General features: G+C 46.5%; 3 non-coding genes across 3 annotated transcripts; 1 reads left to right on the top strand and 2 right to left on the bottom strand.

Moving 5' to 3' along the window:
* Positions 1-17,636: 17,636 nt before the first annotated feature.
* trnas-gcu (transfer RNA serine (anticodon GCU)) lies at positions 17,637-17,718 on the bottom strand. The gene has a single exon. It is a non-coding gene; the product is annotated as a tRNA-Ser (tRNA).
* A 2,748-nt stretch (positions 17,719-20,466) lies between these two features.
* On the bottom strand, positions 20,467-20,539 carry trnak-uuu (transfer RNA lysine (anticodon UUU)). Its single transcript has one exon. It is a non-coding gene; the product is annotated as a tRNA-Lys (tRNA).
* A 493-nt stretch (positions 20,540-21,032) lies between these two features.
* Positions 21,033-21,106, top strand: trnan-auu (transfer RNA asparagine (anticodon AUU)). The gene has a single exon. It is a non-coding gene; the product is annotated as a tRNA-Asn (tRNA).
* Positions 21,107-23,945: the final 2,839 nt, after the last annotated feature.

Raw genomic sequence — 23,945 nt, 5'->3', positions numbered from 1 at the left:
CTCTACAGCAATGCTTCTCAGCCACATGAAACTGTTGCAGATAGAAGGGGATGCGAAGCTGCGTCAGGCACACTTGCAATGAGCCTCCTGGCACCTTCCGCTGGCTCACAATGACCTGCCCTATCATCCTTTGCTCAAAACATGTTTGAGAGCGAATAAAGTGCATTTTCGACAATGGTTGTGTGTGCCAAGCAATAATGCACATCACACTAAATGTGTTCCATAGGTGCCAAAACGCTCTTCTCTGAGCGAGTGGAGTGCTTTTTTGGACGTGGCACACATGTGCCATATATGGAGAGCATTTTTACCACAAAGCCTATAGCTTGCTTGAAATGCATTATCACAGCGAGAGAAACACTTTTTCTCATTTATGCTCTAACACTACAGCAATGCTTCTCAGCCACATGAAACTGTTGCAGATACAACGGGATGCGAAGCTGCGTCAGGCACACTTGGAATGAGCCTCCTGGCACCTTCCGCTGGCTCACAATGACCTGCCCTATCATCCTTTGCTCAAAATGTGTTTGAGAGCGAATAAAGTGCATTTTCGACAATGGTTGTGTGTGCCAAGCAATAATGCACATCACACTAAATGTGTTCCATAAGTGCCAAAACGCTCTTCTCTGAGCGAGTGGAGTGCTTTTTTGGACGTGACACACATGTGCCATATATGGAGAAAATTTTTACCACAAAGCCTATAGCTTGCTTGAAATGCATTATCACAGCGAGAGAAACACTTTTTCTCATTTTCGCTCTAACTCTACAGCAGTGCTTCTCAGCCACATGAAACTGTTGCAGATCGAAGGGGATGCGAAGCTGCGTCAGGCACACTTAGAATGAGCCTCCTGGCACCTTCCGCTGGCTCACAATGACCTGCCCTATCATCCTTTGCTCAAAATGTGTTTGAGAGCGAATAAAGTGCATTTTCGACAATGGTTGTGTGTGCCAAGCAATAATGCACATCACACTAAATGTGTTCCATAAGTGCCAAAACGCTCTTCTCTGAGCGAGTGGAGTGCTTTTTTGGACGTGACACACATGTGCCATATATGGAGAGCATTTTTACCACAAAGCCTATAGCTTGCTTGAAATGCATTATCACTGCGTAAGAAACACTTTTTCTCATTTATGCTCTAACGCTACAGCAATGCTTCTCAGCCACATGAAACTGTTGCAGATAGAAGGGGATGCGAAGCTGCGTCAGGCACACTTAGAATGAGCCTCCTGGCACCTTCCGCTGGCTCACAATGACCTGCCCTATCATCCTTTGCTCAAAACATGTTTGAGAGCGAATAAAGTGCATTTTCGACAATGGTTGTGTGTGCCAAGCAATAATGCACATCACACTAAATGTGTTCCATAGGTGCCAAAACGCTCTTCTCTGAGCGAGTGGAGTGCTTTTTTGGACGTGACACACATGTGCCATATATGGAGAAAATTTTAACCACAAAGCCTATAGTTTGCTTGAAATGCATTATCACAGCGAGAGAAACACTTTTTCTCATTTATGCTCTAATTCTACAGCAATGCTTCTCAGCCACATGAAACTGTTGCAGATAGAAGGGGATGCGAAGCTGCGTCAGACACACTTAGAATGAGCCTCCTGGCACCTTCGCTGGCTCACAATGACCTGCCCTATCATCCTTTGCTCAAAATGTGTTTGAGAGCGAATAAAGTGCATTTTCGACAATGGTTGTGTGTGCCAAGCAATAATGCACATCACACTAAATGTGTTCCATAAGTGCCAAAACGCTCTTCTCTGAGCGAGTGGAGTGCTTTTTTGGACGTGGCACACATGTGCCATATATGGAGAGCATTTTTACCACAAAGCCTATAGCTTGCTTGAAATGCATCATCACAGCGAGAGAAACACTTTTTCTCATTTATACTCTAACGCTACAGCAATGCTTCTCAGCCACATGAAACTGTTGCAGATACAACGGGATGCGAAGCTGCGTCAGGCACACTTGGAATGAGCCTCCTGGCACCTTCCGCTGGCTCACAATGACCTGCCCTATCATCCTTTGCTCAAAATGTGTTTGAGAGCGAATAAAGTGCATTTTCGACAATGGTTGTGTGTGCCAAGCAATAATGCACATCACACTAAATGTGTTCCATAAGTGCCAAAACGCTCTTCTCTGAGCGAGTGGAGTGCTTTTTTGGACGTGGCACACATGTGCCATATATGGAGAAAATTTTTACCACAAAGCCTATAGCTTGCTTGAAATGCATTATCACAGCGAGAGAAACACTTTTTCTCATTTATGCTCTAACTCTACAGCAATGCTTCTCAGCCACATGAAACTGTTGCAGATAGAAGGGGATGCGAAGCTGCGTCAGGCACACTTGCAATGAGCCTCCTGGCACCTTCCGCTGGCTCACAATGACCTGCCCTATCATCCTTTGCTCAAAATGTGTTTGAGAGCGAATAAAGTGCATTTTCGAACAAGGGTTGTGTGTGCCAAGCAATAATGCACATCACACTAAATGTGTTCCATAAGTGCCAAAACGCTCTTCTCTGAGCGAGTGGAGTGCTTCTTTGGACGTGGCACACATGTGCCATATATGGAGAAAATTTTTACCACAAAGCCTATAGCTTGCTTGAAATGCATTATCACAGCGAGAGAAACACTTTTTCTCATTTATGCTTTAACTCTACAGCAATGCTTCTCAGCCACATGAAACTGTTGCAGATCGAAGGGGATGCGAAGCTGCGTCAGGCACACTTGCAATGAGCCTCCTGGCACCTTCCGCTGGCTCACAATGACCTGCCCTATCATCCTTTGCTCAAAACATGTTTGAGAGCGAATAAAGTGCATTTTCGACAATGGTTGTGTGTGCCAAGCAATAATGCACATCACACTAAATGTGTTCCATAGGTGCCAAAACGCTCTTCTCTGAGCGAGTGGAGTGCTTTTTTGGACGTGGCACACATGTGCCATATATGGAGAGCATTTTTACCACAAAGCCTATAGCTTGCTTGAAATGCATTATCACAGCGAGAGAAACACTTTTTCTCATTTATGCTCTAACGCTACAGCAATGCTTCTCAGCCACATGAAACTGTTGCAGATACAACGGGATGCGAAGCTGCGTCAGGCACACTTGGAATGAGCCTCCTGGCACCTTCCGCTGGCTCACAATGACCTGCCCTATCATCCTTTGCTCAAAATGTGTTTGAGAGCGAATAAAGTGCATTTTCGAACAAGGGTTGTGTGTGCCAAGCAATAATGCACATCACACTAAATGTGTTCCATAAGTGCCAAAACGCTCTTCTCTGAGCGAGTGGAGTGCTTTTTTGGACGTGGCACACATGTGCCATATATGGAGAAAATTTTTACCACAAAGCCTATAGCTTGCTTGAAATGCATTATCACAGCGAGAGAAACACTTTTTCTCATTTATGCTCTAACTCTACAGCAATGCTTCTCAGCCACATGAAACTGTTGCAGATAGAAAGGGATGCGAAGCTGCGTCAGGCACACTTGCAATGAGCCTCCTGGCACCTTCCGCTGGCTCACAATGACCTGCCCTATCATCCTTTGCTCAAAACATGTTTGAGAGCGAATAAAGTGCATTTTCGACAATGGTTGTGTGTGCCAAGCAATAATGCACATCACACTAAATGTGTTCCATAGGTGCCAAAACGCTCTTCTCTGAGCGAGTGGAGTGCTTTTTTGGACGTGGCACACATGTGCCATATATGGAGAGCATTTTTACCACAAAGCCTATAGCTTGCTTGAAATGCATTATCACAGCGAGAGAAACACTTTTTCTCATTTATGCTCTAACTCTACAGCAATGCTTCTCAGCCACATGAAACTGTTGCAGATAGAAAGGGATGCGAAGCTGCGTCAGGCACACTTGCAATGAGCCTCCTGGCACCTTCCGCTGGCTCATAATGACCTGCCCTATCATCCTTTGCTCAAAATGTGTTTGAGAGCGAATAAAGTGCATTTTCGACAATGGTTGTGTGTGCCAAGCAGTAATGCACATCACACTAAATGTGTTCCATAGGTGCCAAAACGCTCTTCTCTGAGCGAGTGGAGTGCTTTTTTGGACGTGGCACACATGTGCCATATATGGAAAAAAAATTTACCACAAAGCCTATAGCTTGCTCTAAATGCATTATCACAGCGAGAGAAACACTTTTTCTCATTTATGCTCTAACTCTACAGCAATGCTTCTCAGCCACATGAAACTGTTGCAGATAGAACGGGATGCGAAGCTGCGTCAGGCACACTTGCAATGAGCCTCCTGGCAGCTTCCGCTGGCTCACAATGACCTGCCCTATCATCCTTTGCTCAAAACATGTTTGAGAGCGAATAAAGTGCATTTTCGACAATGGTTGTGTGTGCCAAGCAGTAATGCACATCACACTAAATGTGTTCCATAAGTGCCAAAACGCTCTTCTCTGAGCGAGTGGAGTGCTTTTTTGGACGTGACACACATGTGCCATATATGGAGAAAATTTTAACCACAAAGCCTATAGCTTGCTTGAAATGCATTATCACAGCGAGAGAAACACTTTTTCTTATTTATGCTCTAACGCTACAGCAATGCTTCTCAGCCACATGAAACTGTTGCAGATAGAACGGGATGCGAAGCTGCGTCAGGCACACTTGCAATGAGCCTCCTGGCAGCTTCCGCTGGCTCACAATGACCTGCCCTATCATCCTTTGCTCAAAACATGTTTGAGAGCGAATAAAGTGCATTTTCGACAATGGTTGTGTGTGCCAAGCAGTAATGCACATCACACTAAATGTGTTCCATAAGTGCCAAAACGCTCTTCTCTGAGCGAGTGGAGTGCTTTTTTGGACGTGACACACATGTGCCATATATGGAGAAAATTTTAACCACAAAGCCTATAGCTTGCTTGAAATGCATTATCACAGCGAGAGAAACACTTTTTCTTATTTATGCTCTAACGCTACAGCAATGCTTCTCAGCCACATGAAACTGTTGCAGATAGAACGGGATGCGAAGCTGCGTCAGGCACACTTGGAATGAGCCTCCTGGCACCTTCCGCTGGCTCACAATGACCTGCCCTATCAACCTTTGCTCAAAACATGTTTGAGAGCGAATAAAGTGCATTTTCGACAATGGTTGTGTGTGCCAAGCAATAATGCACATCACACTAAATGTGTTCCATAGGTGCCAAAACGCTCTTCTCTGAGCGAGTGGAGTGCTTTTTTGGACGTGGCACACATGTGCCATATATGGAGAAAATTTTTACCACAAAGCCTATAGCTTGCTTGAAATGCGTTATCACAGCGAGAGAAACACTTTTTCTCATTTATGCTCTAACTCTACAGCAATGCTTCTCAGCCACATGAAACTGTTGCAGATAGAAGGGGATGCGAAGCTGCGTCAGGCACACTTGCAATGAGCCTCCTGGCACCTTCCGCTGGCTCACAATGACCTGCCCTATCATCCTTTGCTCAAAATGTGTTTGAGAGCGAATAAAGTGCATTTTCGAACAAGGGTTGTGTGTGCCAAGCAATAATGCACATCACACTAAATGTGTTCCATAAGTCCCAAAACGCTCTTCTCTGAGCGAGTGGAGTGCTTTTTTGGACGTGACACACATGTGCCATATATGGAGAAAATTTTAACCACAAAGCCTATAGCTTGCTTGAAATGCATTATCACAGCGAAAGAAACACTTTTTCTCATTTTCGCTCTAACTCTACAGCAGTGCTTCTCAGCCACATGAAACTGTTGCAGATCGAAGGGGATGCGAAGCTGCGTCAGGCACACTTAGAATGAGCCTCCTGGCACCTTCCGCTGGCTCACAATGACCTGCCCTATCATCCTTTGCTCAAAATGTGTTTGAGAGCGAATAAAGTGCATTTTCGAACAAGGGTTGTGTGTGCCAAGCAATAATGCACATCACACTAAATGTGTTCCATAGGTGCCAAAACGCTCTTCTCTGAGCGAGTGGAGTGCTTTTTTGGACGTGGCACACATGTGCCATATATGGAGAGCATTTTTACCACAAAGCCTATAGCTTGCTTGAAATGAATTATCACAGCGAGAGAAACACTTTTTCTCATTTATGCTCTAACTCTACAGCAATGCTTCTCAGCCACATGAAACTGTTGCAGATAGAAGGGGATGCGAATCTGCGTCAGGCACACTTGCAATGAGCCTCCTGGCACCTTCCGCTGGCTCACAATGACCTGCCCTATCATCCTTTGCTCAAAACATGTTTGAGAGCGAATAAAGTGCATTTTCGACAATGGTTGTGTGTGCCAAGCAATAATGCACATCACACTAAATGTGTTCCATAAGTGCCAAAATGCTCTTCTCTGAGCGAGTGGAGTGCTTTTTTGGACGTGACACACATGTGCCATATATGGAGAAAATTTTAACCACAAAGCCTATAGCTTGCTTGAAATGCATTATCACAGCGAGAGAAACACTTTTTCTCATTTATGCTCTAACACTACAGCAATGCTTCTCAGCCACATGAAACTGTTGCAGATACAACGGGATGCGAAGCTGCGTCAGGCACACTTGGAATGAGCCTCCTGGCACCTTCCGCTGGCTCACAATGACCTGCCCTATCATCCTTTGCTCAAAATGTGTTTGAGAGCGAATAAAGTGCATTTTCGACAATGGTTGTGTGTGCCAAGCAGTAATGCACATCACACTAAATGTGTTCCATAAGTGCCAAAACGCTCTTCTCTGAGCGAGTGGAGTGCTTTTTTGGACGTGACACACATGTGCCATATATGGAGAAAATTTTTACCACAAAGCCTATAGCTTGCTTGAAATGCATTATCACAGCGAGAGAAAAACTTTTTCTCATTTATGCTCTAACTCTACAGCAATGCTTCTCAGACACATGAAACTGTTGCAGATAGAAGGGGATGCGAAGCTGCGTCAGGCACACTTGCAATGAGCCTCCTGGCACCTTCCGCTGGCTCACAATGACCTGCCCTATCATCCTTTGCTCAAAATGTGTTTGAGAGCGAATAAAGTGCATTTTCGAACAAGGGTTGTGTGTGCCAAGCAATAATGCACATCACACTAAATGTGTTCCATAAGTGCCAAAACGCTCTTCTCTGAGCGAGTGGAGTGCTTTTTTGGACGTGGCACACATGTGCCATATATGGAGAAAATGTTTACCACAAATCCTATAGGTTGCTTGAAATACATTACATACACTAAATGTGTTCCATAAGTGCCAAAACCCTAACCCTTAACCCTTAACCCTTAACCCCTAACCCTAACCCTAATTTTAACCCTAACCCTAACCCTAACCCTAATGTGGTCCATAAGTGCCAAAACCCTAAGCCTTAACCCTTAACCCTAACCCTAACCCTAACCCTAACCCTAACCCTAACCCTAATTCTAACCCTAACCCTAACCCTAACCCTAACCCTAACCCTAACCCTAACCCTAACCCTAACCCTAACCCTAACCCTAACCCTAACCCTAACCCTGCTCACAATGTGTTTGAGAGGGAATAAAGTGCATTTTTGAACAATGGTTGTGTGTGCCAAGCAATAAAGCACATCACACTAAATGTGTTCCATAAGTGCCAAAACAATGGTTGTATGTGCCAAGCAATAAAGCACTTCACACTAAATGTTTTCCATGAGTGCAAAAACGCGCGTCGGAGGCCTTCTCTGAGCGAGTGGAGTGCTTTTTTGGACGTGGCACACATGTGCCATATATGGAGAAAATTTTTACCACAAATCCTATAGGTTGCTTGAAATACATTACATACACTAAATGTGTTCCATAAGTGCCAAAACCCTAACCCTTAACCCCTAACCCCTAACCCTAATTTTAACCCTAACCCTAACCCTAACCCTAATGTGGTCCATAAGTGCCAAAACCCTAACCCTTAACCCTTAACCCCTAACCCTAATTTTAACCCTAACCCTAACCCTAACCCTAATGTGGTCCATAAGTGCCAAAACCCTTAACCCTAAACCTAACCCTAACCCTAACACTAACCCTAACCCTAACCCTAATTCTAACCCTAACCCTAACCCTAACCCTAACCCTAACCCTAACCCTAACCCTAACCCTAACCCTAACCCTAACCCTAACCCTAATTCTAACCCTAGCCCTAACCCTAACCCTAACCCTAACCCTAACCCTAACCCTAACCCTAACCCTAACCCTAACCCTAACCCTAACCCTAACCCTAACCCTAACCCTAACCCTAACCCTGCTCACAATGTGTTTGAGAGGGAATAAAGTGCATTTTCGAACAATGGTTGTGTGTGCCAAGCAATAAAGCACTTCACACTAAATGTGTTCCATAAGTGTCAAAATGCGCGTCGGAGGCCTTCTCTGAGCGAGTGGAGTGCTTTTTTGGACGGGGCACACATGTGCCATATATGGAGAAAATTTTAACCACAAAGCCTATAGGTTGCTTGAAATACATTATCACAGCGAGAGAAACACATTTTCTCATTTTAGCTGTAACTCCACAGCAGTGCTTCTCAGCCACCTTAAACTGTTGCAGATAGAACGGGATGCGAAGCTGCGTCAGGCACACTTGGAATGAGCCTCCTGGCACCTTCTGCTGGCACACAATGACACGCCGTGTCATGCTTTGCTCACAATGTGTTTGAGAGCGAATAAACTGCATTTTCAAACAATGGTTGTGTGTGCCAATCAATAAAGCACATCACACTAAATGTGTTCCATAAGTGCCAAAACGCGCTTCGGAGGCCTTCTCTGAGCGATCGGAGTGCTTTTTTGGACGGGGCACACATGTGCCATATATGGAGAAAAATTTTACCACAAAGCCTGTAGTTTACTTGAATTACATTATCACAGCGAGAGAAACACATTTTCTTATTTTAGCTGTAACTCCACAGCAGTGCTTCTCAGCCACCTGAAAATGTTGCAGATAGAACGGGATGCGAAGCTGCGTAAGGAACACTTGGAATGAGCCTCCTGGCACCTTCCGCTGGCGCACAATGACACGCCGTATCATGCTTTGCTCACAATGTGTTTGAGAGCAAATAAAGTGCATTTTCGAACAATGGTTGTGTGTGCCAAGCAATAAAGCACATCACACTAAATGTGTTCCATAAGTGCCAAAACGCGCTTCGGAGGCCTTCTCTGAGCGAGTGGAGTGCTTTTTTGGACGTGGCACACATGTGCCATATATGGAGAAAATTTTTACCACAAAGCCTGTAGGTTGCTTGAATTACATTATCACAGCGAGAGAAACACATTTTCTTATTTTAGCTGTAACTCCACAGCAGTGCTTCTCAGCTACCTGAAAATGTTGCAGATAGAACGGGATGCGAAGCTGCGTAAGGAACACTTGGAATGAGCCTCCTGGCACCTTCCGCTGGCGCACAATGACACGCCGTATCATGCTTTGCTCACAATGTGTTTGAGAGCAAATAAAGTGCATTTTCGAACAATGGTTGTGTGTGCCAAGCAATGAAGCACATCACACTAAATGTGTTCCATAAGTGCCAAAACGCGCTTCGGAGGCCTTCTCTGAGCGAGTGGAGTGCTTTTTTGGACGTGGCACACATGTGCCATATATGGATAAAATTTTTACCACAAAACCTATAGGTTGCTTGAAATACATTACATACACTAAATGTGGTCCATAATTGCCAAAACCCTAACCCTTAACCCTTAACCCTTAACCCTAACCCTAACCCTAACCCTAACCCTAACCCTAATTCTAACCCTAACACTAACCCTAACCCTAACCCTAACCCTAACCCTAACCCTAACCCTAACCCTAACCCTAACCCTAACCCTAACCCTAACCCTAACCCTGCTCACAATGTGTTTGAGATGAAATAAAGTGCATTTTAGAACAATGGTTGTGTGTGCCAAGCAATAAAGCACTTCACACTAAATGTGTTCCATAAGTGCCAAAACACGCGTCGGAGGCCTTCTCTGAGCGAGTGGAGTACTTTTTTGGACGTGGCACACATGTGCCATATATGGAGAACATTTTTACTACAAAGCCTATAGGTTGCTTGAAATACATTACATACACTAGTAAATGTGTTCCATTCGTGCAGAAACCCTAACCCTTAACCCTTAACCCTAACCCTAGTCCTAGTCCTAGTTCTAGTCCTAGTCCTAGTCCTAGTCCTAGTCCTAGTCCTAGTCCTAGTCCTAGTCCTAGTCCTAGTCCTAGTCCTAGTCCTAGTCCTAGTCCTAACCCTACCCTAACCCTAACCCTAGTGCTAGTCCTAGTCCTAACCCTAACACTAACCCAAATCCTAACCCTAACCCTAACCCTAACCCTAACCCTGCTCACAATGTGTTTGAGAGGGAATAAAGTGCATTTTCGAACAATGGTTGTGTGTGCCAAGTAATAAAGCACTTCACACTAAATGTGTTCCATAAGTGCCAAAACGCGCTTCGGAGGCCTTCTCTGAGCGAGTGGAGTGCTTTTTTGGACGTGGCACACATGTGCCATATATGGATAAAATTTTTACCACAAAGCCTATAGGTTGCTTGAAATACATTACATACACTAAATGTGTTCCATAAGTGCCAAAACCCTAACCCTTAACCTTAACCCTTAACCCTTAACCCTAACCCTAAATCTAACCCTAACCCTAACCCTAACCCTAACCCTAACCCTAACCCTAACCCTAACCCTAACACTAACCCTAACCTTAACCTTAACCCTAACCCTGCTCACAATGTGTTTGAGAGGGAATAAAGTGCATTTTCGAACAATGGTTGTGTGTGCCAAGCAATAAAGCACTTCACACTAAATGTGTTCCATAAGTGCCAAAACACGTGTCGGAGGCCTTCTCTGAGCGAGTGGAGTACTTTTTTGGACGTGGCACACATGTGCCATATATGGAGAAAATTTTTACCACAAAGCCTATAGGTTGCTTGAAATACATTACATACACTAGTAAATGTGTTCCATTCGTGCAGAAACCCTAACCCTTAACCCTAACCCTAGTCCTAGTCCTAGTCCTAGTCCTAGTCCTAGTCCTAGTCCTAGTCCTAGTCCTAGTCCTAGTCCTAACCCTAACCCTAACCCTAACCCTGCTCACAATGTGTTTGAGAGGGAATAAATTGCATTTTCGAACAATGGTTGTGTGTGCCAAGTAATAAAGCACTTCACACTAAATGTGTTCCATAAGTGCCAAAACGCGCTTCGGAGGCCTTCTCTGCGCGAGTGGAGTGCTTTTTTGGACGTGGCACACATGTGCCATATATGGATAAAATTTTTACCACAAAGCCTATAGGTTGCTTGAAATACATTACATACACTAAATGTGTTCCATTCGTGCAGAAACCCTAACCCTTAACCCTAACCCTAGTCCTAGTCCTAGTCCTAGTCCTAGTCCTAGTCCTAGTCCTAGTCCTAGTCCTAGTCCTAGTCCTAGTCCTAGTCCTAGTCCTAACTCTAACCTTAACCCTAACCCTGCTCACAATGTGTTTGAGAGGGAATAAAGTGCATTTTCGAACAATGGTTGTGTGTGCCAAGCAATAAAGCACTTCACACTAAATGTGTTTCACAAGTGCCAAAACGCGCGTCGGAGGCCTTCTCTGAGCGAGTGGAGTGCTTTTTTGGAAGTGGCACACATGTGCCATATATGGAGAAAATTTTAACCACAAAGCCTATAGGTTGCTTAAATTACATTATCACAGCGAGAGAAACACATTTTCTCATTTTAGCTGTAACTCCACAGCAGTGCTTCTCAGCCACCTGAAACTGTTGCAGATAGAATGGGATGCGAAGCTGCGTCAGGCACACTTGGAATGAGCCTCCTGGCACCTTTTGCTGGCGCACAATGACACGCCGTTTCATGCTTTGCTCACAATGTGTTTGAGAGCGAATAAACTGCATTTTCAAACAATGGTTGTGTGTGCCAATCAATAAAGCACATCACACTAAATGTGTTCCATAAGTGCCAAAACGTGCTTCGGACGCCTTCTCTGAGCGAGTGGAGTGCTTTTTTGGACGGGGCACACATGTGCCATATATGGAGAAAATTTTTACCACAAAGCCTATAGGTTGCTTGAAATACATTACATACACTAAATGTGTTCCATTTGTGCAGAAACCCTAACCCTTAACCCTTAACCCTTAACCCTAACCCTAGTCCTAGTCCTAGTCCTAGTCCTAGTCCTAGTCCTAGTCCTAGTCCTAACCCTAACCCGAACCCGAACCCTAACCCTAACCCTAACCCTAACCCTAACCCTAAGCCTAACCCTAACCCTAACTCTGCTCACAATGTGTTTGAGAGCGAATAAAGTGCATTTTCAAACAATGGTTGTGTGTGCCAAGCAATAAAGCACATCACACTAAATGTGTTCCATAAGTGCCAAAACACGCTTCGGAGGCCTTCTCTGAGCGAGTGGAGTGCTTTTTTGGACGTGGCACACATGTTCCATATATGGAAAAAAATTTTACCACAAAGCCTATAGGTTGCTTGAAATACATTATCACAGCGAGAGAAACACATTTTCTCATTTTAGCTGTAACTCCACAGCAGTGCTTTTCAGCCACCTGAAACTGGAATGAGCCTCCTGGCACCTTTTGCTGGCGCACAATGACACGCCGTTTCATGCTTTGCTCACAATGTGTTTGAGAGCGAATAAACTGCATTTTCAAACAATGGTTGTGTGTGCCAATCAATAAAGCACATCACACTAAATGTGTTCCATAAGTGCCAAAACGTGCTTCGGACGCCTTCTCTGAGCGAGTGGAGTGCTTTTTTGGACGGGGCACACATGTGCCATATATGGATAAAATTTTTACCACAAAGCCTATAGGTTGCTTGAAATACATTACATACACTAAATGTGTTCCATAAGTGCCAAAACCCTAACCCTTAACCCTTAACCCTTAACCCTAACCCTAACCCTAACCCTGCTCACAATGTGTTTGAGAGGGAATAAAGTGCATTTTCGAACAATGGTTGTTTGTGCCAAGCAATAAAGCACTTCACACTAAATGTGTTTCATAAGTGCCAAAACGCGCTTCGGAGGCCTTCTCTGAGCGAGTGGAGTGCTTTTTTGGAAGTGGCACACATGTGCCATATATGGAGAAAATTTTTACCACAAAGCCTATAGGTTGCTTACATTACATTATCACAGCGAGGGTCTGGGTCCCGGACACGGAGACTGGAGACAGGAGAGTGAGTTTTTATGGCTTTATTAGGCCCAAAAGGTAGCAACAAAAAGCGATGGCGTCGGAAGGTAGCACCATGGAAAAACACAAAGGGAGTTGGCTAGAGGCCTACAAAAGGTACAAGGAGGCAGAGCAGCGGCATGTGTAGCGTAGCGTTTGCAATGCAATAATGCGGCGTTCCCCAGCTGTCTGCAGTTAGCTTAAGTGCAAGTGGAGTAATTGGCCTCAGGTGCGTTCAGCAGCTCCACCTCCAGCCAGGAACAGACTCCCTGGAAAATGGCTGAAGCCACAACAGAGTCATAGAACGTCTTGAGGAGTGCCCCTTGCACTCCAAAAGACCTCAGTCTCTTGAGCAGATAGAGTCTGCTCATGCATCCCATTCCGTGTGATGAGTCCAGTCCAGTCTATTGTTGAATGAACACCCAGGTACTTGTAAGATGTCACCATCTCAATGTCCATTCCCTGAATGTTCACTGGTGTTGGAGGAGAGTGGATGCGCCTGCGGAAATCCACCACCAGCTCTCTGGTTTTCCCTGTGTTGATCTGAAGGCAGTTCTGCTGGCACCAATCCACAAAGTCCTGTGTCAGTCCTCTGTACTCCAAGTCGTCCCCATCTGTGATGAGGCCAACAATTGCAGAGTCGTCAGAGAACGTCCGCAGATGGCAGGTTGGTGTGTTGTATGAGAAGTCTGCCGTGTAGAGGGTGAAAAGGAACGGAGCCAGGACCGTTCCCTGTGGAGCCCCCGTACTGCAGACAACCGTGTCGGACACACAGTCCTGTGTCCTCACATACTGTGGACGGTTGGTGAGGTTGTCCAGTATCCACGATGTGAGGTGCAGGTCCACCCCTGTGTGCTCCAGCTTGTCCCTCAGAAGTGCTGGCTGGATGGTGTTGAACGCAGTGGAAAAATCAAAGAACGTGATTCTCACCGTGCTCCCAGGTTTCTCCAGGTGAGAGAGCGCTCTGTGCTGGAGGAAGATGACGGCGTCGTCCACCCCAGTGCCAGGTTGATAGGCGAACTGGATCGGGTCCATCGAACGACCCACCAGGGGGCGGAGACGGTCAAGGATCAGCCGCTCCAGGGTCTTCATCAGGTGTGATGTAAGTGCCACCGGCCTGTAGCTGCTGAGGTCCTTGGGGTGCGGCGTCTTGGGGACAGGAACCACGCAGGATGTCTTCCACAGCTGTGGCACCCTCCCCAGCTTCAGGCTCAGGTTGAAGATGTGCTCAATAATCCCCCACAGCTCGTCCGCGCAGGACCTCAGGAGCCTGGAGCTGATGCCGTCTGGTCCCGCCGCCTTCCTCGCCCTGGTTTTCTGGAGCTGGTTTCTCACCTGGGATGTTGTGAGGGTCAGGTTGGAGCAGGGGGGCTGTGTGCGGGGGGAGGTTGGTGAGGAGGTTGAGCTGATTAGGTGAGAAGTGGTGGGGAATGGCTGTGTGCAGGAGGGGGCGGTGGGGGTAGGGCTGTCCACTCGAGGTGTCGATGGGGGGAGTTTCAGCAGGAGGTGCTGGGCCGGGGGATGGGCAGATGGTTGATTGAACCTGTTGAAAAATAGATTCAGATCGTTAGCCCACGCCTGGTCCCCAGCAGCCTAGGAGTCGGGCCCCTAGTGGCCAGAGATAGTTTTCAGGCCTCTCCAGACTCCTCTGACGTTGTTCTGCTGCAGCTGTTCCTCCATCTTTTTCCTGTAGCAGTCTTTCCCCTCCCTGATTTTCCTCCTCAGCTCCTTCTGCACAGTCTTCAGCTCTTCCCTATTTCCTGACTTAAAGACCCTCTTCTTCTCCTTTAGGAGAGCCTTTATGTCCGGATTAATCCACGGTTTGTTGTTGGAAAAACACCGTACAGTCCTAGTGGGTACAGTGTTTTCCACACAGAAGTTTATGTAGTCTGTGACGCAGTCAGTGAGACTGTCTATATCGTCCCCATGAGGATGGCAGAGTTCCTCCTACACTGTTGTGTTGAAACAGTCCTTTAGAGCCTCATCGGCTTCATCAGACCATCTCTTCACTGTGCGGGACACAGCTGGCAGCCTGCGTACCAGAGGTTTGTACACAGGCTGGAGATGAACCAGGATGTGGTGGAAATCACCTGAGAGAAGAAGGAGAGCCTGCGGATGTTGTGTCTGTAGCCGGCCCACGGCAGAGTGGATGACGTCACAGGCCGCGTCGGCGTTAGCAGAGGGGGGAATGTACGCCGCTATCGCGATAACGTGTGAGAATTCCAGCGGCAGATAGTACGGTCTCATGCTAACGGCTAACAGTTCAATGTCTTTGCAGCAGAGTTCCTCTTTAATAGTGATGTGCCCAGAGTTACACCATCTATCATTCACAAACACTGCCAGCCCACCTCCTTTCCTCTTACCGCTCTCCTTTGTCCTGTCCGCCCGCAGTAGTGTGAACCCGTGTAGTGTAGCGATCATGTCTGGGGTCCGTGTATCCAGCCACGTTTCCGTAAACAACATGACGCTACACTCCCGGAACTGCCTCTGATGCCGGGTCAGCGCCGCTAGCTCGTCCATCTTATTGGGGAGAGAGCTTACGTTCCCCATGATGATAGACGGGAGAACTGGTCTGTATCTCCTCCTCTTGTCGCGGCATTGGGCTCCGGCACGGCTTCCCCGTCTTCTCCTCTTTACCTCCCGGGGAACCTCGAGCCTCTTGTGGGGCAGCGCCGCTGTGTTGCGGAGCGCCAACAGCTGGTCCCTACTGTAAACAATAGAGTTTCGGCGTGCGGTAGAAAACATCGTCGAAAAATTATATGAGAAATGCCAGCTCAACACTATCACTATGGTGGACAGTTGAACTGAGCATTTACGAAGCAGTTCCTTTAAGAATAACCTAGAAAAAGAATGAAAAAGACAGAATAAAGAAGAAAAGAACTCAACGAAGAGCGAGAGCTGCTGGAGCAGGCTGCCACCAGAGCGGCGCCTCACTCATATGCCAAACAATTCAGTTGCCAAACAATGAAACACGATGATGTGTCTAAATTGGGGGCAGATTGATTGAGTTGTCCTTATTTATCAAGGGCCTGGATAGCTCAGTTGGTAGAGTTTCAGACTTTTAATCTGAGGGTCCATGGTTCAAGTCCCTGTTCAGGCGGTGAGGAGTATTAAATGTGAAAACAATCTCTTTTATCCTCCTTCTGTGGTCAAGCCCAAAATGCCAGAAGACTTCTGCTGCCTCATCCTCAACACCGAGAATGCCAAAGAGAAGCGACACAGTCTCTGCCTTTCTGAGTGCAGACCAAAAGCAGTCCCTCGTGGTCTCGTGGCTAGGATTCGGTGCTCTCACCGCTGTGGTCCGGGTTCGATTTCCGTTCAGGGAATTGACATTTGTATAGGTTTTGACTGGAGGTAGGATTTGTCTTCGGCCTCGGTGGAATGGTTGGGGTCACCTTGATGCGCTACTTGAGAACAATCATGTACTGGGTTTCTTCACTATTCCATGATAAGAGACTAATCTAGAGAACGCGGCCAGGATTAGGTTTGGGGTATTTGTCTGACGCTGAGGGATAGATCCTGGACTCATTTCCGATCCCACATCTCTTTTACAAAATACAAAAGATTCCTTGGGGAATGCGGGTATCGACTCTGCTACTTCTCGCATGCTAAGCAAGCACTTTGAGGTAATTCCCCTGGTTTGGGGTATTTGTCGCATGCTAAGGGGTGATGCAATCCCAACATCTCTTCTACAAAAGGCAAAGAACTCCTTGGAGACTGTGGGCATTGATCCCACAACAAGACAAGACAAGGTGCTAGAGGGGAGAATGCAGTTAGGACTAGGTTTAGGTTAGGACTGGGTTTAGGGTGATACCTATGGCTGTATTTGGCCTAGATATCGGGATTGGGGCCCGGATTAGTATTCGCTACTTGGGAACATTTCATCAAAAAAACAAAGGAGTTTATGGAGAATGCGGGCATTGATCAAATGACAAATGACAAATGACAAATGACAAATGACAAATGACAAATGACAAATGAACATAACGGGAGGGTTAAGATGACTACACTTCCAAAGTTCTCAGCCATGACTGAACCTCTCGCTCCTTTGTTCCCTGAGAAACTAGGTTGGAATTGATCAAACATCAAGTCCACATCAATTAAAAAAAAATTAGAAAGTGATACCTTGGTCAAAAAAGGCCCAGTTAGCTCAGTCGGGAGTGCATGAGACTCTTAATCTCAGGGTCGTGGGTTCGAGCCCCACATTGGGCGGTTCAGCTCTTTTGGTGATACATCTTAAAGATTTCTTTCCTGTGGAAAATTCTGCAACATGCGGAAAACATTTCATTCGAAGTACACAAACACAAATCCCATTCTTGTATGACCACAAATGGTAGAGCGCTCACTTCGCATGTGAGATGAAGTGGAATCGATGCCTGCATTCTCCAAATGGTATATTATTCATTTTTCTTGCCAAAAAAGCATTCTCAATCTCCCACATCGTACCGGATACTTGGATTAATTGCATTCTAATGATGTTTCCTAAAAACGCAGGTGGTGTCAAAACTGGTGCCTTAGTATAGTCCGATGAGGATGGGATTCAAACCCATGCGTGCAGAACACAATGGATTAGCAGTCCATCACCTTAACCTCTCGGTTACCTCATCTCCTTTGTGGGCATGGTCTTGTGGACTCAAAATGACACATCTTAATTAGTGTTTTGGTTTTGCAGAAATTGTGGCAGCCTTCTTGTGCAGCGGGGGGATTTAACTCAAAGGCTAGAGTTCTTGCTCTACATGCAAGAAATAAAGGGTTTGATACCCGTATTGTCGAAATGATATGTTATGGCTTTTTTCCCCCAACAAAAGCGTTCTTGATCTCCGACATTGTAGCTTATACTTTGATTCATTGCATGCGAATAATGTTTACTAAAAATACAGGTGTAGTCAAAACTAGTGTATTTTTACATCACCACATTTCAAGTGGACAGGCAATCTTGTCTTTTCAGACAATACAATTACAAAAGCAACACACACCTGCCATGACCCTGAATCGGCAACCACTATACGATTACGGCTGTGAGCTATGCTTTTCTGGGCAAGAACCATAAACTCAGACTTGGAGGTGCAGATTGCTCATTCCAGCTGGTTCTTTTTCGTCTGCGAGCAAAGCTTGAATTTCATGTGGGTGTTGTCCTGGTGGGAGAAACATTTTAGCTTGTGTGGGCAGGGCTACCGTGACAAAAGCCCATTTTCCTCTCCAGTAAATGTGCATCAGCTGAACACTTTGCAGACCTAATGCTGTGAACATTTGCGCGAACTCAAGGTCGGGTCCTACATCCTGTTTGTGTCTGATTGTAACATGATATGCATCAGGATTCTGTATGTCACCTCCAAACTGCACTTGTCTGGTCTTAATATGTAATTGGCTGTGTTGTCGTGATCGATGTTGATGAAATCAAGAGAACAAAGTCACCCCTTTACAAACTATTTGCCAACTCACGATGTAAACAGCAATTGTGCTGAAAACTGGGATTGAACCAGGGACCTTTAGAGATTCAATCCAACGCGCTCCCAACTGAGCAATTTCAGCTGCAAAGGGGTTTCTCTGCTTTTTCAGTCTGGGCTAAAAGTGGGGGTAGGGTGAAGCTGTGTCTGTGCCACGTACTATGTTGCTGTGTACCTGGTCCAGTGTGTTCTCATCTTAGGTTGGAATGTCCCCATGCTGGTAAAGGGTGGGGAATACAGTCCATTGATGAGGATAAGCGGTACAGTGGAGTTCACGGGTTGAAGTCGCCAGGTACCATAAAAATGGTAATGGGCCACGAGGGTGTTCTGAATTCCCCTTTGGCCAAATTGGCTAAATGGCCGTACAAAAAACACCATACTTGGAGCCTGTGGTCAATGTCAACAGTTGGGCTAATTCAGTTCCGTTGAGACGGTGATTATGTACCAAGTCAGTTATGTCAGTCAGGATTTGGTCAAGGTTGTTGTGTGGTTTTGGCATGGATAAGGCTATGTATCTAAATTTAGGAGTCCATGGTCTGTAAACATACTGAGGTACTCCCCCTGCTGTTGCGGAACTTGTGGGACCTTGCAAATTTCCCCACTGAGGGACGAATAAAGGCATATCTTCTCTTCTACCATAGGGTAGGCTTTTGGCAAGAAGTAGGATTCTTAATCCTACTTCTTGCCATTCTTCATGCTTTCCCAAGTTCCAACATTTCCTTGGGAGCGAGTTTGATAACCTCGGGGTGGGGACATGATGTGCCAATGGGGTTGGGAGGATTCCAACTATGGTCTTTTGGTTTGAGTGTGTCATTTAATTGAGTCGAGTCAAATGTTCCCCAAGAGAGGGTGGACATGGGTGTCTGTTAAGAGGCAGTTGCAGAGTGATCATAAATTGGAAATGTCGGGTACAAAGATGTGGCCTGAGTCGGAGTTTGTAGAACTACTTATGACTGAAAGTCTCGCTCCTTCTGTTCCCTGAGAAACAAGGTTGTCTGTGGAATTGATCAAACATCAAGGTGGCCACATCGATAAAAAAGAAAAACAAAAAATTATATCTACAGCAGAAAAAGGCCTGTTTTGCTCAGTCGGTAGCGCATGAGACTCTTACTCTCAGGGTCCTGGGTTCGAGTCCCACATTGGGCAGTTCAACTCTTTTGTTGATACATCTGAAAGATGTCTTTCCTGTGGAAAATTGTTCAAAATGCAGAAAACATTGTATTCCAAATACAAAAAAACAAACCCCTTTCTTGTATGACCACGATTCCTAACTTGGTCGGCTGTGAAATTAACTAGGGACCTTTTGCGTGTTCGGCAAACGTGACAACCACGACACTATGGAAACCTGAAGGAAGGGGCTTTTAAGGGGACAGGCGAAGTCACAAAGCAGTTGCCAAACAATGAATCACGACGATGTGTCCAAAGTGGGGGCAGATTGACAATTGTCCAAATTGGCAAATATTTCTCAATTTTTTAGTAAAGTAAATTTGATTAGAGATCAGATGATAGATGTTGATGGTAGACTGTCAGATTATATTATAAAGAACAAGACAATGTAGGATAAACTGCCTAGTTTTCAATTTAAGAGGGTAAGTGTAGATGAGGTAGTAAAACTGTTGCATTCCATTAAAAGCGATGAGCCATGTGGTATTTATAATTTGGTTGGTAGGTTACTGAGGGCGGCAGCAAAGTTGATTCAGGAGCCGATTATTGAGAATGGTGTTTACCCACAGTCGTGGAAGATCGCAAAGGTGCTTGGTCGAAAAGGTTTAGTTAAACCTTGTGTGCATGGTCATCTCCTTGGCCTCTCCGTGTTGAGGATGAAGGAGCAGAAAAATACTGTACTTGACCACAGAAGGAGGATAAAGGAAGTAGGTTTAACATTTCAGGGAAGGGGCCTACCTTCACCGCCTGAACAGGGACTTGAACCCTGGACCCTCAGATTAAAAGTCTGATGCTCTTCCAACTGAGCTATCCAGGCCTTTGTTGAGTGAGGACAACTCACAATCACAATCTTCTGGCATACTGTACTTGACCTTGCAGAGATGAGAGCTTTTCTCTGGCTCTCAACAAAGGCGGTCGCATCTTTCCCCTCTCCTCCCTATCCCTTATCTTCCCTGCTTTGTTGTCCCCTGTCCATCCTGTTGATGGAGTTTGACTTGATTCTTTCTCACGCAGTCTGAAATTGGCAAACTGAGAAATTCTGATTGAGTGACCAATGCAGTCTGTCCATTTTAATACATTTCGTCTCAACTCATGTTGAAAAAGGATAGAGCCATTTGCGTGAGAGCACAAGACCCCTGGATTGTACCCAAAAATACTTTGCGTTCATCAAAGAGTAAAGCTGGTGTCCTGGTTTGCAATGCCTCGATTGTTACGCCAGAAGGTGCGAGTCACATCCAAAACAAAGGGCATGCTGGAAGCATAGCATGTGTTAGTATGGCTTCAACTGAACAGAAGTTGGCAGGGTGTGAGTCTCTGTGGCGCAATCGGTCAGCGCGCTCGGCTATTAACCGGGAGGCTGGTGGTTCGAGCCCACCCAGGGACGTTCTCTGGATGCATCTGTGTCACTGTTCATTCGTGTTTGCGCTCCACTCTTGCACAGCACTTGTGTGGTTCCCAATTACAGCTTCCATGGTCTAACACATTTGATCAGAAGTTAGGTTGATCAAGTCACAGATTTCAGTTTGTTTCTGCACAGGTCTGGTGAAACACAGAAGCTCTGCTTGAAAATACGAGCTTTTGCAAAAGCGCCAGCCAGGATTATAGATTAAGAGATGACGGAATCAAGTCAAACCCCATCAACTGGTAAGCAGGGGCCCTTAAGAGAAGACACTGTACACTGTTGTGATTTTTTGACAGACATGTCTAGTAAACAGGAGATCCTGGGTTCAAATCCCAGCAGTGCCTTCTCTGTGTTTCAGCAGCTCCTATGCTGTTATTTAAAAGAAATGTTGTTCTTGTTCTGTTGAATAAATACCCATAATTTCTGATGTCATATGTAGTATACCTGTCACATGTACTGCAATGCTCCCTACAAAGACAATACCCTTGCGTATTTGGACATTTGCAGGTTTAAGAAAACAGACCACATCAGCCAAATATCTTCTGGACAAAAGAGTGGTCAGACAAGACAAAGTTTGAGCCAGTCACCTGAACATTAGACTTTTGATCTGAGTGTCCGGGATTCAAGTCCCTGTTCAGGTGACCAGTGATGGGGTCTGAGGTTGCAAACGCCTCCTTTTTGCCCACAAAATACAAGGGCAACAGGACAATCCCTTGGTACTTTATGGAAACGATGTGAGGTGCCTGGCTTTTAACTAGAAGTGGAAAGACTTGTGTAGCCCCTCACACAAACTATGTGTCTTCCTCCCATGCACATGTTGCCAGCTGATCCTTGACATCAGCAAAATTTTGGTTCTAGGACAATGGGGTCACCTGCTCCCATTGGTCTTTTCCTTTTTTTTTTTTTTGTCCCGTCCAGCCATTGGGGCAGATAGTATTGTTGATCTAAATGCCCTTACATGCTAGACAGATTTGCTCTGTGTCAGGAAAGGTGTTGGCTACAACTTCCCTGTACCATGAAATTTTATTTGCCGTTATTTGATGTTTTTGTTATGCCATTTGGAGCGACTGGACCGGAGCAAGAAGAAGAACAGAAAAGAAGAAGAGAAAGGTGGGGTGGGAGGGGGGCAGTAGAGGGAGAGACAAAAACAGCAGCAACAAGAATTCCCATAACAACAACAGAGACAAACAGAACAGTTAAATGTCAATGATGGCTAAGGGTCATAATGGAGATGATATCAGTGAAATGAAACAGTTCAACTTACCAGTAGCAATAGTAACAATAAAGACATGAACCATGATAGTAAACACAATTACAGCCATACGATTACAGTAATTAAAATCTCACTGCTTGACATCATTATTACTGTAATAATAACATACCAATAGCATATAAACATCAGGGATAAAATGGTCGATTGTATAGAGAAGCACCCATGTGCTGTGAGTGTCCATATGGAGTTGTGTTGTGTATGTGAATGCGAGTGTGTGAATTGGTAATTGTCACTGAGAATGACAAATGGAGCGACTGCCTTCTACCACCCAGCAAGCCCCGCCCCGCGCAGCCAGGCCAAGCCCCCACCGCCAGAGATCCTCCGGCCCCGTGGGTGTGGGCAAAGCCAGGGCCGACTCCCCAAGACCCGCCCCCAAAGCAACTCCCCGAAGAGACCAGCAAGAGGCCATGGAGGAGCAATCCCAACCGGCAACAGGGCGCCAGCAGGCCGGAGGAGAGCCGCACCCCCGAGACCAGCGGGAGACCATACCCCACTAGGGCAGAAGGGCATCGAAGGCCACACACCCGTGGGCACAGGGGCGCCCCCGCCAGCCGGAAGGGAGCCCGTCCACGGCCGGAGGCACCGCCCCCAGCCCCCAACACACCCCCAGGAAGCAGAACCCGGCCCGCCCCAGGTAACCCCAGGCCTGACCACCGACATAGGACCGCCCCGGCCAGGACAGGAGAGGCCCGGGCACACTGCCCCATGGAGGACCGGCGGTATAGATGGAATGCCCTGCGCCAGACCCCCGCAGAGCCCCCCCCCCGTATATCCATATGGCCATATACACGCACACACACCCACACATATATATATATATATATATATATAATTATAATAAAACTAATCATTATTTATCTAAGTATTTAAAAGAATAAATACATAAAATAATAATAATACACACGCGCACACCCCATCCACTCAATACACACACACGCAAGCACACACTGTGGACGTCCCCGGGTGGGGCGTCCGGGGCATCACAGGGCGGGGGACCCAGGGGTCCCAGACCCACAACCAGGCCCCGAGCCCAGGGAAGTACGGACCGCAAAGGCATAGCACCCCCAGACTCCCCTCGACCACGGCATCAGGGCTACGGCAGTGTGGCAGACAAAGGAGCGGGCGAGGGGAGAAGGCCCGCACATGAGCAAGCGGAGGGGGCGAGCAGGCGAGTGGTGAGGCGCTCCACCGCGCCGGCCAACACCCGCCGGGCAGCTCACCCCCGTGAGGGAGAGCCATAGCTCCAAGTCATGGGGAGGCCAGGAGCCGAGGAGTTAAGACCAGTGCAAGGCCACCGATGGACCCCACCATCCACCGGGAGGGCCAACCGCCCCCCCGCCCCCAGAACCAGCAGCGCTCCACCCACGTACCGGAGAACCATCCCCGACCAGCCCTAAGGCAAGACTGGGGATGGGCAAAGACAGGGAGAGCGATGCAGCAGAGCATAGGACCAGTGGCAGCAGACACCCAAACGCCCGGAAAAGCACCACCCCCCCAGCAGGCCCCACTCCGAGGAGCATGCTCCCCATCCTCACACGCCACCCAGGC

Source organism: Doryrhamphus excisus, linkage group LG6, assembly GCF_037039965.1.
Source record: "Doryrhamphus excisus strain RoL-2023G ecotype Guam linkage group LG6, RoL_Dexc_Guam_v1.1, whole genome shotgun sequence".
In the NCBI taxonomy this organism is placed as follows: domain Eukaryota; kingdom Metazoa; phylum Chordata; class Actinopteri; order Syngnathiformes; family Syngnathidae; genus Doryrhamphus; species Doryrhamphus excisus.
Note: the sequence above shows the minus strand (reverse complement) of the source record. Positions and strands in the feature narration are given on the sequence as shown.